Genomic DNA, 17536 nt, shown 5'->3' on the forward strand with positions numbered 1-17536 from the left:
GTGGCCTTTGTTTTGAAACAATAGACTGAGATGGAAATGCATGGCTAATCTGGTCCCTGACTTAAGCTGCATCCTAATGGAAGATGCCTTAATATAGATAGGGCTTGAAGATATAGAGGTGTATTACTTTCTAAGGCAGAGATTACAACAGAAAATATTTTAGTGGAGTGAAGAATTCAGGTTTATTCTATTTTGATAAATCTCTCAGCTGCCAATAATATATTTTCTTATTCTTACTGACTCCTTGAATTTGAACACTGACTATAGCTTGAAAAAGTTAACTTTCGAAATCTATCATGGCATGGAATCATCTGATACCCAACAATCATGGATGTAGGCACTAGATTGAAAAGACTAACAAAATACCGTGATGTTTCTTTTTTCTTTTATCTATACTAGAGTTTACTGAAATTCATGAAAAGTAGCTAATTCCCTCCATGTTCCTAATAAAATTGTTAATTTCAGGTAATTGGTGAGCATGTAATCTAAACTGCCACTAATACATACACAAATACCAAAGTTTCAATAAGAAAAGATCAGGAATGTGGAAGAGTCCCTGAGCTTCAACTGTTGTTATGTATATTTGCAAGCTCAATTTTCCACATTTTCTGAATTTTCAAGGAGAAGCAAGGAATTTGGATTTCTCCAAATTTTTAATATTTCTAGTTGACTCAATTAAAACAAAACAAGTTTCCATGCCAAATTAAACATATCTGTGAGCCAAACTTGACCAATGGGGTGGTAAACTGAAACTTCAGGACTACCAGTAAATTCATTTAACTTTCATGAATGAACCAATAGACATATGAATGAAAGAATGAATGAATGAGTTTCTTAACCAATTGAGCATGAAGAATTAGGATGACAGAGAGATATAATACTGTGTTCAAAAGCATGGTTGGATAATCAAAATGCCTGGCATTGCCCAAGGGTAGGAGAATATATCACCCCCAAATATGACTGTACAAGTTCATGACATGCCACCCCAAAATACACCACTTTGATAGATTGACTCTTTTGAGCTTTTCACATAAGCACTTGAGAAACAGCAAATTCATGGAGAGGCTTTCTCTGCACTTCCCTTATCTGCCTGAAGACAGATCCTCCAGAAGGAACTAAATTGTCATAAATCCCCTCCCAGGAGTTTCATCACCAGAGATAATTGACTCTTATTACAGGGAGAAGAGACTAGAAGTGATACCACCTCCAAACAAACTCTCACACAAACTATCACATCTCTCATCTATAATATTAAGGGACCATTCATCTTTCCTAAAAATAATTTACTCTTCCATAAGAGGCCTACATTCTCCTTCCCATTTCCCTATTAAGATGGTATTTAAGTCTGAATTCTAGCCACCCTGGGGAATTCCTTATTTTTCCCTGGATATCTCCCATATATACGTGAAGTATACATGGTAATAAACTTTTGTTTGTTTTCTCTTGTTAATCTGTCATTTATTACAGAGATCTCAGTTTAGGACTCAGAAGGATAGAGGGAATATTATTTTTTCTTCATTACATATCATTTATTAGACATCTGACATTGGACAAATTATATATAATTTCTCTAGTCTGGTTTTTCTCATCTATAAAATGGGAAAATGGTTGTACTTCATTAAATAGCTAAAAGATTAAGTGATGCCATCTGTGTAAAAATAAATAGTCCAGTGCTAGGCAAATAAGTCTTCATTAGAGTTATAGGGTAGATGAAAAATTTAAAAATTTTCTGGAAAAAGAAAATTACTGAATTTAGAAATTGAATTATAGAAAGTAAAGGATGACTCTAAAATAATATTTAGTTTTTAATTGTACCTAAAGATTCTGTAGTTGTTTAGCTCAAATTTCACACAAATATTTGTTCTCAACACTGCTAATCTTTATGGGTTTGAAAATAGAAGCTAATCTTAAAGGAATCTGTGACTTGGTATTTTTTTGTCTATCAAACATTTCTCATTATCACAAACCACTTGTAAAAGGATCTGTGAAATTTACATTTTTCTTCTAATTCTCATTCTTTGATTTCAAATTCTTTTTGTAGGTAATTGAGAGAATCTGATAATTAGTAGATATGAGTAATATTTTCAGCTACAACAAAAATAAATGGAACATAAAAGAAGGAAATGCTAGAAGGAAAAACTATACGTTTATCAATTTTTGCGTGTGTTCAACTACACATATTCTTGTGGATATATTTTCCTTCAATAACATTAATTTTCTGTGCATTTTTTCAATAATTTTGTGGTATTCCAATACCATTAGTGTTAAAGAGCAATCTCAATTTAAAAGAGACACTAATTAGCTCTGTATTGAATCTGAAATTCTGACTGCTCACTCAGAATGGTTTGTGCAAATTGTTTTTAAAAGGCAGTTTCCTTATTTGTTTTCAAATGACAGAACAATATAAATAGTACCTGAAAGTTTAATAATAGATAATACCTACCACACATAATAAAAAAAAACACATTACATTACAGAAAAATTATTATAGTTTTATATTTTTTAATACATAGCATTGAAAAAATATTACTTGCCGAAACAATTTGCTATGGTTTTGCTAGTTAAAATATGAAACAATTGGAATACACATTTTTACCTAGTTATATAAAACTATATATAACTAGGTAAATTTTTCTCATTCTTACACTGTAGTGATTTAAGACTTTAGTAATGTTTACATTTTAGATTGTAAAAGCCATTAATTATAATGTTACCATAACTTACTTTAAGGTGAATAATAAACTGTATTTTCTATATTCATGTATTAGATAAGCCGGATTTTAATAGTTTTCCCTATATGTCATTTAATGCGGGACAGTGATTTAGGAGACATTGTTAAAAATACTTTTTTTGTATTTTTGTATTTAAAATATCTAATTGTGGGTCTGACTTAACATGGCCCATCATTCCATTTGGCAATTGACTACTAAGGGAGGCATTTAAGCATTTGTGCTTCCAAAAGGCATTACTATTGATGTCTAGTATTCCATGTAAATATTTGTTCTACACAAAACTCGCTAAGATTATGCATGCAAGAAGAAGTAGGACCTTGGTATTTTGAGAAAGGAGAAGTGGGGCGTTTAACTTTTGGTATTGGCTTCTATCTCCCCACTAATGGGTAAATCCTGAAAAAAGAAAAAGAAAAGAAAAAAAAGAAGCAGTTTAACTAATTCTACAAATGACCAAACAAATACCTGGAAACAATAATAGATTCCAAAACTTTCTACTTATGATCATTTATCTACATTTAAAGTGCCCGACATTATCGAATATACTGTATTGTGACAAATTTCTTCCTCAATAGACTTAATTTTAATTATCCATTGTGTCTGCAGAACTCCTCAAATTGTACAGTTATTGACTGTTGTGTATCCGAAACTTGCAGAATATTCTCGTTTTCCAGACCTCACTAACAAATCTCTCTATGGATTTTTACACTTTGTTCAAGCCTTTTAAACTTCAGAACACACTGAGATTTGTCTATCATTCACCCCTACACTTGCCTATTCAATCATGTTAGAAGAGACATGATCAAAGACTGAATAGTGGGTCATAACAGGAACAGGGTGACAAAAACCAATAAAGTATTCAGTACCAGATATCACAGGCAAGTTTCTACGGTCCAGGAAAAAAAGCTGGTTCTCAGATATCAGTACAAAGATCTAAGAGTCAAAACTGGAAAATGTGTTTTAAAAAAATGTTGTATAGGAGGAATACGTTCAAGGAGGTCAGCTGAAGTTTAAGAATGAAGAAACACCATCAAAGTATCATTACGAAGGGGGAAAAAATCAAATCAAATAATCAACAAAATATTTCTTCTGGTCACTGTATATTTAAAAAGAGTGTAATGCTTGCTATCGCTGATTATGCTACCCGAGTTCTTCATCCAGGTCTATGCTCGTTTAAGAATTTGCTTTATTTTCTTCCCATTCCGTTAACAAAATATTTTTTTTGTATAAATAGCAAGGTGCACATCATTTAATCCACTTCAATACATTTTAAAATAATTTTATATTAATTACTTAAATACTTAAAAATGTTAATGTTACTAGGCAGAGATAAAAGTTATATTAAATGTTCTTAATGGTGCACAAGTAGAGAAAAATAAATTATATTAAAGAGAAGTCTTTATATCATTTTAATGTACCCCATCATCTAGTTCTATCACCAGTATTTGCTAATGCTCTAATCAGATATTTTTCACTTCACCCCGGGCAAAGTGCTCTTACTCCTTTCTCTGGGCCTTTGTACTAGCAAATAAGAATATTTTGTTTCTTTTCTTTCTTTGTATCCATTTGCAGCATATTTTACCCCTTCGACTATGAGTAGGTTTCTAAGACAATGATATTGTTCTGTGTGGTGGTTGTGGGGGGTGGGGGAGGTATTTTTATGTTTCCCTCTCTTTCTTCCTTCTTTCCTTCCTTCCTTTCCATTTTTCTTCCTACCTTTTTTCCTTGCTCTCTTCTTTCCTTTCTTGGTTCCTTCTTCCCTTCCTTCTTTCCTTCCTGATTTAAGTATAGATCTATGGATATTTGTTTCATATTTACCATTGAAATCTAACATTCCTTTATTCTCTTGCTCTAATCATTCTACCTTCAGCCATTGAGAGCTCATTTCATTGTCTCCTCTATATCTTTAACATATTTTCATCAATATGATTTTTTTTTTTTTAGCAAGTCCTTATTTGATGGCACTATAAATTTCTTAAGACTTCTCACAGATTTCTTGTCTCAGTCACAGAATCAGCCATTTGTTCATTACTCTGGCCCCTTTTATTGGAAAATCATGAAACCAAGATCTGGATAACAGGTATACATTTTGCTACTGGGATAGTGTTTCTTCTAGGCCCTCCTAGCTGACAGATAAAGGAATATATGTGAGTATACAAAATTGTGTATATACACATATATAATTATTTTTCCATTTAATGATCTGTATCTATATTAAGCCAGACATGAGCTTATATGTCTGACTCCAAAATTAATCCATTACCACATTCATCATTCTAGCTTTCTTTTTCCTTTCTTACCTTCCATTCCAACTGTGAGTACCCTGGATCCTAGCATTTATTATTCAAAAGTTTAATTGTTTGCTTCCAATATACATGAATAAGAGCACCATCAGAATTGTTAACCTGACTTGTACCCCTATACAAAACAGCTTTATAAAGTTGAATGCAAAGCTTGTGTGCAGTTCATTTTGGCTTAGTCTTACAGTCTCTACTCATTTCCAAAATTACTTAAGGAAGCAATTTTTCCCTTTCAGCGAGATTGTTTCATACATTTTTCATACAGTTAGATTGTTTTGTTTCAATCTCATTCAATCCTGAGATTCTCTTATCTCTTAAATTTTTAAAAAAATTGCATACATTAAGATTCACTCTTTATGGTGTATAGTTCTATGGCCCTAGTAAATGCATAGTGTCATGTATCCAGCATTTCAGTAGCATAGATAATAATTTTACCACCTAAAAAACTCTCTTTGATTTACCTATTCAGTCCTCACTTGCTCACCTCCATTTCTTCTCTCCCTGAAATCCACTAATCTTTTTACTATTTCTGTAATTTTTCTATTCCAAAATGTTATGTAATAGGAATGATACAGAATGTCATTTTTCAAATGGGCTTCTTTCACCTAGCAATAGTCATTTAAGCCTACTACATGTAGCCTACTACATGCCTAGGCTAATATGATATGGCCTATTGCTCCTAAACTGTAATCCTATACAGCATGTTACTGTACTAAATACTGTAGGCAGTTGTAACACACTGGTATTCATGTATCTAAACATAGAGAAGTACAATAAAACTATAGTAAAAAAGGTTAAAAAAAAAAAGATTCTCATATATAGAGTACTTACCATAAATGGAACTTGCAAGCTTGGAAATTGCTCTGCGTGAGTCAATGAATAAGTGGTGAATGACTGTGAAGGTCTAGGATGTTACTGTACACCACCGCAGGCTTTATAAACACTGTCCTACAAGACTTCCTCCTGTTTCCTTTCAACAGGGTTAGAAATAGAACACCGAAGCTGTCATTGCTGCTCCATGACCAGGCTGTGGGCTAGATTGCTTATAAATATTGAGGAGAAACTGAGTAGGTAAGGCATAAATAACCCTAATAGTGAATGTCAGAAAGAACGAAAGGTGGCCTGAGGGTCAGTAGGAATAAGAAATCAAGATGGATAGATAAAGGAAAACAGGGGATATTCATAATGTGGTTTTAGCTATTACATGTTAGAGCAGTGGTCAGATTAAAGAATTTTGTGGTATTCATAAAAAAATGGTGTTTAGCGTGGAGAGGATGTAGAACTGAGGACTCACTATTTCAACTTTGGAACTTGTTTTTGGTTCTCTTGACCCTATCTGGAACAAAGAGGTCTCACTGACCTTGAATTGAAAGGAGAAATAACATATGCTTTACATCATTGCCACCTGAAAATATCTCCAAAGTGCAGGGACAGACTGGCTCCACACTACCATATAGCATTTACTAAAGTGGCAATGTCACTTAATGCTTGTTAAGGTTGCTCCAGTGGACCTATGTCCTTGTATAGCATCTTAGGTCCTCATCAAGAATTTACAGCAATGTGCTCTAAAGATCATCAATCTAGATCTAGGGGGGCTCTCATGCCCTCTGGGTATGTAGCACTGTGGGATCAGGCTCCACTGTGCCAAACAGGTCAGTGGCTGACTGATTGGGCTGTAATCTGTGCACTCAAAATTGAGGTGTGAGTGAGAGGGAATCTATTGTCAAGGCCCACAGATACAGCTCTCATCAGAGAAAAAAAAAAAATTCTCCTAAAGAAAATATCTTTCCATTTCTTACAGAATCTTTGGCTCCATTATAATCTTATGGGACCACTATCATATATGTGATTCAAAATGTCATTGACCAAAACATCAAATATGTGGCATGTGACCGTATATGTATAAGCCTTGTGAGATTATCTGTTTTTCCTTATACAAGTTTTGAAATTTGTTTCTTTAAGGGAATTAATCCATATTATCTATGTATCAAATCTGCAGGCATAAGATTTCTTTACAAAAGTGTTTTAGTATTTTAGTGTCAGTGGAATCAGTAGTGTTAACTCCTTATTCATTACTGATCTTGATAATTTTGAATTTTTTTTCTACATTGAGCCAGCTAGAAGATTATTGTTCTTATGAAAGAATCAGGTTTTGGCTTCACTGATTATTTACATGTTTTACTATTTTCAGTCTCATTAATTTTTGCTGTATTTTTTCACTTATAATTTATTTTTCTTTTTTTAGTTTATTTTTCAATGGCCAGAAACATACAATATTATGTTAGTTTTAGGTTTATTTTTTATTATTTATTTTCTGTTGCTTTTTTTCAGCTTAAATTGTTCTTACTTCTCTAGTTTCCAAAGGCAAAAGCCTGGATTCATGATTTTAAAATTTGCTCTATTCTCAATGTAAGCATTTAAATTGATAAAATTTTCTCTATGCATTGTTTTTTGCTAAGTATCATAAATTCTGATAAAATTATGTTCATTTGCATTGTTTCAAAATATTTAAAAATTTTTCTGAGACTTTTTTTTTGATATGTGTTCAATTAATGTATGTGTTGTTTACTCTCCAAATATTTGGGGATTTCCCAGATCTCTTTCTGTTATTGATTTCTAGTTTAATCCCACTGTGGTTAGAAAACATATTTAATATGATTATTATTCTTCTATATTAGTTAAGGTATATTTATGGCTCTGAATGTGATCTCTCTTTGTAAATGTTCCATGAGATCTTTTTTAATTTAATTAATTTTTATTTTATTTTTTTAATTTTTATTGTTCAATTAGAGTTGACATTCAATTTTATTTATATTAGTTCAAGATGTACAGCATAGTGGTTAGACATTTATATGATTTATGAAGTGATCCCCCTGGTTTGTTCAGTACCCACCTGGCACTATACATAGTTATTAAAATATTATTGACTATATCCCCTGTGCTGTACTTTACATCCCCATGACTGTTTCGTAACTACCAATTTTTACCTCCTAATTCCTTCATCTTTTTCACCCGGTCCCCAACCTTCCTTATTTGACAATCACCACTTTGTTCTCTGTATCTGTTTGTTTTTTGTTTTATTTGTTCATTTATTTTGTTCCTTAGATTCCACATGTAAGTGAAATCACACAATATTTGTCTTTCTCTGACTTATTTCACTTAGAATAATACCCTCTAGGTCCATCCATATTGTTGCATATAGTAAGGTTTTATTTTTTATGGCCAAGTAATGTTCATATATATATACATATATATATATGTGTATATATATATATGTATATATATGCCACTTTATACAATTGTTCATTGTCTTCTATATCTTGTCTATTGTAAATAATGCTGCAGTGAACATAGGTGTGCATAAATCTTTTCAATTAGTGTTTTGGTATTCTTTGTATAAATGCGCAGAAGTGGAATTGCTTGGTCATAAAGTAGTTCTATTTTTAATTTTTTGAGGAACCTCAAAAATGTCTTTCACAGTAACTGTGCATATGTGCAATTGCACCGACAGTGAATGAGGGTTCTCTTTACTCCACATCCTCACCAACACTTGTTTTTAGATTTATTGATGATAGCCATTCTGACAGGTGTGAGGTGATACCTCATTGTGGTTTTCATTTGCATTTCTCTGGTGATTAGTGACATTGAGCATCTATTCATATGTCTATTGGCCATCTGTATGTCCTCTTTGGAGAAATGCCTATTGAGATCTTTTGACCATTTTTTAATTGGGTTGTTTGTTTTTTTTGTTTTTGAGTTTTATGTGTTCTTTATAAATTTTGGATATTAACCCCTTATCAGATGTTTCATTGGCAAATATCTCCTATTCAGTAGATTGTCTTTTTGTTTTGTTGATGGTTTCCTTTGCTGGGTGAAAACTTCTTTAGTTTAATATAGTCTCATTGGTTTGTTTTTTCTTTGTTTCCTTGCCTGAGGAAACATATCAGAAAAAAATATTACTAAGAACAATGTCAGAGAATTTATTGCCTGTGTTTTCTCCTAAAAAGTTTTATGATTTCGGATTTTACATTTAAGTCTTTAATCTGTTTTGAATTTATTCTTGTATATGGTGTAAGAAAGTAGTTCAGTTTAATTTTTTTGCATCTATCTGTTCAGGTTTTCTAACACCATTTATTGAACAGACTGTCTTTACCCATTTTATATTTTTGCCTCATTTGTCATAGATTAAATGACCATATAGGTGTGGATTTATTTCTGGTCACTCTATTCTTTTCATTCACATATGTGTCTGTTTTTATGCCAGTACCATGCTGCTTTGACTACTATAGCCTTTCAGTATAGTTTGATACCAGGTAGTGTGATACCTCTAACTTTCTTCTTCTTTCTCAAGATTGCTGTGGCGATTCTGGATTTTTTAGAGTTCTATATAAATTTTAGGATTATTTGTTCCAGTTCTGTGAAAAATGCCATTGGTATTTTGGTAGGGATGCATTGAATCTATAGATTGCTTTGGGTAATATGGCCATTTTAACAATGTTAATTATTCTTATCTATGAACACTGATATGCTTCCATTTATCTGTATCTTCTTTAATTTCTTTCTTCAGTTACTTATAATATTCTGAGTACAGATCTTTTGCCATCTTGGTTAAATTTATTCCTATATTAATGTTGTATCCTGCTACTTTACCAAATTCATTTATCAGTTCTAACAGCTTTTTGGTGGAAGCTTTATGGTTTTCTAAATATAGTATCATGTCATCTGCAAATAAGGACAGTTTTACTTCTTCCTTTCCAATTCGAATGCCTTTATATTTCTCTTTCTTGACTGATTGCTCCAGTTAGAATTTCCAATACTACATTGAATAAAACTTTTAAAAGTGGAAATATTTGTTTTGTTCCCAATATTAAGGAAAATACTTTTAGCTTTCCCCATTGAGTACGATGTTAGCTGTAGGTTTGTTATATGTGGCCTTTACTATGTTGATGTATATTCCCTCCATTTCCACTTTCTTGAGAGTTTTTATCATAAATGGATACTGGATTTTTGTCAAGTGCTTTTTCTGCATCAATTGATATGATCATATAATTTTTATCTTTCAATTTGTTAATGTGGTATATCACATTAATTGATTTTTGGATATTGAATCAACCTTGTAGCCCAGGAATAAATCCAACTTGATCATGATGCATGATATTTTTAATGTGGTGCTAAATTTGGTTTGTTCTTGTTTTATTTAGCATTTTTTTTAATCTGTGTTCATCAATAATATCAGCCTATAATTTTATTTTTTCATAATGCCTTTGTCTGGTTTTGGAATCAGGATAAGGATGAAATGAACTTGGGAGCCTTTCTTCCTCTTGGATTTTTTGAAATAGTTTGAGAAGAAGGAGTGTTAATTCTTCTTGAATGTTTAGTAAAATTCACCTGTCCAGTACAGAACTTTTTTTCTTTGTGAAGTTTTGATTACTGATTTGATTTCATTAGTAATAGTTGGTTGGTTCAGATTTTCTGTTTCTTCTTAACTCAGTCTTGGGAGATTATATGTTTCTAGGAACATTTCTGCCTGATTGCCCAATTTGTTGCATATAATTGTTCATAGTATTTCCTTACAATCTTTTATATTTTTGTGGAGTCTTTTGTTACTTCTTTTTCATGTCTGATTTTATTTATTTGGGTCCTCTCTCTTCTTGATGAGTTTGGTTAAAGTTTTATCAATTTTGTTTATCTTTTCAAAGAACCAGCTCTTGGTTTTATTAATTGTTTGTACTGTATTTTTAGACTCTATTTCATTTATTTCAGCTCTGATTTTATTATTTCCTTCTACTCATGTTGGGATTTGTTTGCTCTTCTTTTTCGAATTCCTTTTAGATATGAGGTTAGATTTTTTCATTTGAGATTTTTTTTTGTGTCTTGATTAAGCCCTGTATTACTATGAATTTCCCCGTTAGGACTGTTTTCGCTGTGTTCCATAGATTTTGAGATGTTATGCTTTCATTTTCATTTATCCAGGTATCTTTTGATTTCTTCCTTGATGTTATCGTTAACCCATTCATTGTTTAGTAGCATGCTATTTAGCCTCCATATATTTGTGTATTTTTCAGTTTTTTTTTTTGTAATTGATTTCTAGTTTTATATCATCATGGTCGGAGAAGACGCGTGATATAATTTCAGTCTTCTTAAATTTACTGAAACTTGTTTTGTGGCCTAACATTGGAAAATGTTTCATGTGCACTTGAGAAGAATGTGTATTCTGCTGCTTTAGGGTGAAAGGCTCTAAGAATAACAATTAAATAAATCTGATCTAATGTATCATTTAAGGCTGTTGCTTTTTTGTTGAGATTATCTGTCTGGTGTCAATGGGGTGCTAAAGCCCCGTACTGTTACTACATTGCTGTCAGTCGCTCTTTATGTCTGTCAATATTTGCTTTAAATAATTAGATGCTCCTGTGTTGGGTGCATAAATGTTTATTAGGGTTATATTCTTTTTTTTGGATTGATCCCCCTCTGTCATTATGCACTGTCCTATGTCTCTTATTATAGCCTGTGTTTTAAAGTCTATTTTGTCTGATATAAGTATTGCTACCCCAGTTTTTCTTCATTTCTATTTGCATGAAATATCTTTTTCCATTGTTTTACTTTCAATGTCGTGTCTTTCAGTCTGAAGTGCATCTCTCATAGATGGCATATATATGGGTCTTGTTTTCTTATCCATTCAGCTACCCTATGTCTTTTGATTGGAGCATTTATTCCATTTTCATTTAAAGTGATTATTGATAGTTACATAATTATTGCCATTTTATTAATCAAATTTATGTTATTTTTTTCTTTCTCCTTAAAAAAGGTTCAGCATTTCTTATAACACTAGCTTATTGGTGGTGAATTCTTTTACCTTTTTTTTGTCTGGGAAGCTCTTTATCTCATTTTCAATTTTCATTGATAGACTTGTTAGGTAGAGTAGTCTTTGTTGTAAGTCTTTGCTTTTCATCACTTTGAATATTTTGTGTTGATCCCTTCTGGCTTGCAAAATTTTTGTTGAGAAATTGGCTGTCATTCTAATGGGAGCTCCCTCGCTGCCTTTCTCCTCCTGTCTTTAGGACTCTCTTTGTCTTTAATCTTTGCCATCTTAATTGTGATGTGTCTTGGTGTGGGGCTACTTGGGTACACCTTGTTTGGGAATCTCTGCGCTTCCTGGACTTATACATCTATTTCCTTCACCAGGTTAGGGAAGTTTTCAGTCATTATTTCCTGAAATGGATTCTTAATCCCTTGCTTTCTCTCTTCACCTTCTGGTACTTTTCTGGTATGAATGTTGTTATGCTTGATGTTGTCCCTGAGATCCCTTAAATTATCCTTATTTTTTTTATTCTTTATTTCTTTTTGCTGTTCTGATTGACTGGTTTCTACTACCTTGTCTTTCAAATCTCTGATTCGATCTTCTGCTTCATCCAATCTACTGCAATTTCCTTTTAGTGTATTCTTAATTTCAGTTACTGTATTCTTCATTTCTGACTTTTTTTTTTTATGGTTTCTTTCTATGTCCTTTTTTATGCTTACTCTCTCTTTATTAAAATTCTCATTGAACTCATCTTTTCTTCCCCTAAATTCATTGCTCTCCTTATAACCAGAGTTTTGAACTCTGTGTCTGGTATGTTGCTTGCCTACATTTCATTTATTTCTTTTTTCGGAGTTTTCTCCTGTTCTTTAATTTGGGACATGATTTTTTATTTTCTCATTTTGGCTGCCTCTCTGAGTTTGTTTTTATGTGTTAGGTAGATTTGCTATATTTCCCACTCTTAGGCAGATGGTCTTATGTAGTAGGTGTCCTGTGTGGCCAGATAGGGCTTGTTGCTCATTACCATGAGAAATTGCCACGGTGGTGGGGGGGAGCAATTTGCAAGTTGGGTGGTGTGAGGTCTCAGGGAGTCACGGGATGGAGCAAGCAGATCTCACCAGGCCAATGCAGATTCAGTTTTGGCCATGTTGGGGGAGGGCTCAACACAGACAAGATGGCTTTCACCTGCAGGCTGCACAGGGGAAGGACTAGACAAAGGGACTATGGCAGCTGTCACTACAGACTTTGCCCTGAAGCCACACAACTCATTCTTTCCCTGTTCCATATGATCGTGAGAATTACGTGTATTCTTATGGTGTCGCATGGAGTATTCTCTAAGCGTCAATTAGATCATATTTATCAATAATGCTCTACAGGTCCACTGTCTTCACTGATTTTCTATCTGCTTGATCTACAAAAGTCTAAAAAGTGGCTATTGCAGTCTTCAGCCATAATACTAAATTTGTCTCTTTGTCCTTGCAACGGTATGAGTTTTTGCTTCACCTATTATACTTTTTCATTAGGTGCATATATATTAAGAATTTTATTTCTTCTTTGACAATCGACATTTTATTATCATGTAACACCTCTCTTGATTTTCCTTGCTCTGTAGCCTGTCATGCCTGAGATTAATATAGTAACTCCATATTTTTTTTTTTGATTAGTGTGAGCAAGTTTATCTGTCTCTATGCCATTTACTTTTAACATATGTGAATCTTTATATTTGTAGATTCTTATAGAAGCAGATAATTTGGTTTTGCTTTTTGAAATTTACTCTGGCAATCTCTATATTTTAATTGGTACATTTAAACCAATCACATTAGAAGCTGTTATTGATATATTTGAATTAATATCTACCATATTTTAACTTTTCTTTTTTGTATACTTCTGCTCTGTTATTGTTAAAAAATGTTGTTGTTGCCCTAGGTTTTGCAGTATACATTTACAACAAAACTATTTGTAACAAAACCTTTAAATAACAGCATACTGCTTCACGCATGGCGTTGTCACTTTATAAGAGTATTCCCAGTTTATCCCTCCCATCTCATAATGTTTCACTTGTTTACATGATATAATCACAGATTATATCATTCTTATTGTTATATTAAACAGTTATTCTTTATTTTTCATAGTCTCGTTTGATCTAAAGTATTTCATTTTAATGTTTTTTCTCTGAAGCTCTTGCATTATGTAGTTCCATATTTTTGACCTATATTATTTTTATTCTCTGTGAAAATTTTCTTTTATCATTTATTGTAGTCTAGGCTGGTAGCAATGAATTCCCTCTGTTTTTGTCAGAGAAAGCCTTTATTTCGCTTTTGCTTTTGAAGGACAATTTAGTCAGATAGAGAGTTTTAAGTAGATGGCTTTTGTTTTGTTTTTAAAATTTTAATACGTTAAAAAATTTTACTCCACTCTTCTCGCTTGCATAGTTTCTAATAAAGTCTACTGTAATACTTATTGTATTCCTCTATGGTTAAATTGCCCTCATTCCTGCTGGTTTCTTTTGAAATTTTCACATCGTTTTTGATTTTCTGCAGTTTGAATATAAAATGTCTAGGTGTAAGTTTTCTAGTATTTATCTTTGAGATTCCTACACCTGTGCTTTGTTGGTTAATTGTCATTTATTTTAGAAATATCATGGTTACTATTATTTTAACATATTTTTTTCTCAGTTCTCTCTTTCTTCTCCTTCTAATAGTCCAATTATTGCAGAAAAATTAGGCCAGTGAGAAACCAAGCACCACTTGGACAGTTGGAGAACTCAGGTTTATTACGCCGGCGGTCCCAGAACAGCTAGCGCTCTGAAGATCTGGTCCCCGAGCTCAGAGGTAACATTACTTTTATAGGGCTTATCAAGCAAAGGCAATTTATCTGTTATCTAGATAGAACAAGCAAAGAGGAGGGTGAATCTTCAGTTGATCATGAGGTCACCCTGCCCTTCGGCCTATGTAGCAAGCATGTCTACAGAAGCAGAACAAAAGAGCTGATTACAAGGTTAGCCATTTGAGTGGAAAATTCTTCTTCACTATTACTTGAGTTTACCATTGTAATGATTCCACAGTTATTTATTAGTTTATTAATATTAACATTGATTATAGTTATTTTAATTTCCTAACTTGTCATTTCTAAAATCTATCATATTGAAGTTCGGTTCTGATATTTACTGTCTCTTCTGACCATTTCTATTTGTCTTTTATCATGTCTTATATTGTTGAATGCTAGACATGTTTTGGGTAATATGAACTGAATTAAAAGGCTTTTTGTGCATGTAGGTTTATGTTCATTTGACTAGAATTTGAACTATGTTTAATTCTGTTATAGCTGTGCATGACAAGGAATCCCAAATTCATTATTGTCCTTATTTTTGACTCTTCTGTTGTCTTGGATTATCATAAGAACTCCTCTTTAGATAGAGTCTGTGTCTTTCAGTTCTTTCAGTTATAATTCATTGTTGTTATGCTGGGGACTTTTTGATATGGTAATAATGCATTAGGAAGGAGAAATATTCTATAATCTTATGTTATATATAAGTCTGTTCATGGGCATATACCCTTGTCTATTATCTTCATGAATGTTTCTTAGCTTCTACTCCCCTTCAGGTTAGATAGGAAGGAAAGTGCTGAACAGAGTTTGGTAAATGCCCTTCCATTTATGTGAGACAAGGCTCTGTAAATTATTTTCCTATAGAGAATGGCCTTTGTTATGGGGAATAGTCTGAATGTATTTTTGAATAGTTCATTTTTCCCACCCTTCCCAGAGTGATGTATTTTTTTCTTGGCCTTCATCGTAAGCACATTCAGGAGTTCTTAGAGATAAAACTCCAAAAAAGATGGGTTCCCCTAAGTCTGTACCCCTACCCAGGAGTGTCTCACTCTAACTCTAGTGTAAATCAGCCTACTAAAATTTGTCAAAATTACCCATTGGATATGCTTACTCATTTATAGCTCCAGTGGCTACTGTTTCTGGTAACCAGATCCAACCTCTGAATTTCAGTATGTGCCTGTCTCTCTAGTTTTTGGGGTGGTGGTTTTCCCTGAAACCTCAATTCTCTGATGAATCCAAGCAGAATTATTGATTTTCAATTTATTCATCTTTTTCTTGCTTAATCAGAGTAGTGAGAACTTCCACACTCTTACATCAGAGCCAAAGCTGGAAGTTTTAAATATACAATATGAAATTCAGAGACACTTCTGATCTACATTGTCATTCTAATGTAGTGTATGTACATTAGTCATAATAATCTACATTGTGCTAATTTATATTGAACAAGAAATAATTTCCAGAACTTCATAATGAGAGACCAAAGTTTTGCCACCTAAATGCTGCCTTGTGGATATTGATTTTAAGCTGGTTATTAAGGAACAAAAGAGTTAGAAAGAACCTTTGACCCCCTCCTTTTCTGCCTAATAGGTTCAAACGGAAAAGCTTGCTTCAGTAAGTAAATCTTAGGATGTCACTTTAGTATTACTTTAAATTAATTATAATAGGTAGGAAGGTGCCAAGCAGGGGCCTGGTAGCTAGATCACCCATGTCCCATGGAAGCAAGAATTTATGTGCTGTACATGTTCTGCTCTTTCTCAACTACCTATAAATTGCCTACTTCTTTAAAATCCCTTCACATCCCACCTCCTACTTTTTTCCTTTGTCCAAAATGACATTGACTCAATTTTACCTCACTGTCTTTGGAATTTGTGTGCTTACGTGAATTCCAGGTATTAAAATTTTATTTTCTCCTGTTAATCTGTCTCTAATTTGATTCCTAGCCCATCTAGAAGAAATTAGAAAGTGGGAGAAAAAGTGTTATTATTTTTTTAGCTCCCACAGCAACAACAAGCATCTACTTTTTGCTTCTTGCTTGTGTTGAGTCAGTCATGTCGCTAATCCTAAATGCCATTATTCAAGAATACAGGTTAAAAAATAGCCCCTCTCTGTGACAAAGTTTATCCTGATGTAAGAAAGAAGAGATAGTGAGGCTACATTATTTTTCAAATATTCTACTTAGATTGGCATGTGTCGCTTTCATATTTCATTAACCTAAATAAGTTACAGAGCAAAGTTGTCAATAGTAAGGAAAATATCTACTACCACTGCTCTCAACGTTTATCAAAATATAAAGCAAGAATGCAGCCAACAGTTCTTTGGCCAGCCTATTTGTCAGGACCATCTAAAATGGAACAAAACACATAAATGCATTAGAAGCACAGAGGATGTTATACAAATGCCTTTATACTTTGTATACAAGTTATATTAAGAAAAGTGCCCTCAGTCTTAATCAGCAATGTAGGAAAGATTTCATTGCCTTTACATGTTCTCTTTACGAAGTAGTCCTTGCTTAATTAACTCCACCCTTAACGTAACCAAAGATAGTTTGCAAAACAATATTAAAAGAAACTCTAAAGGGAGCATTTGTTGAAATAAGTTGGTTAGCCATTACTGCAGGAACAGCCTTGTGCCTACTAATGATTGGATTTATAACTGATGTCTGCTACTTTTAATGTTACACTATATTTTCCTAAATGTTTCTCAGCATAGTAGCTAGATGTAAATAAATTTTAAAAAGTTCTCCTTTCTATTTCCTTTGTAATTTACAAATGCAATAAAGACAAGTTCATTAATGCAAAGGACAAATATAGGCAATACTTACAGCTATATACACTCATACACAAACAGAAACATGCAAATTATTATGGCAATAAATATAAAATACC

This window comes from Pteropus medius, unplaced genomic scaffold, assembly GCF_902729225.1.
Source record: "Pteropus medius unplaced genomic scaffold, Ma_sr-lr_union100, whole genome shotgun sequence".
Lineage (NCBI taxonomy): Eukaryota > Metazoa > Chordata > Mammalia > Chiroptera > Pteropodidae > Pteropus > Pteropus medius.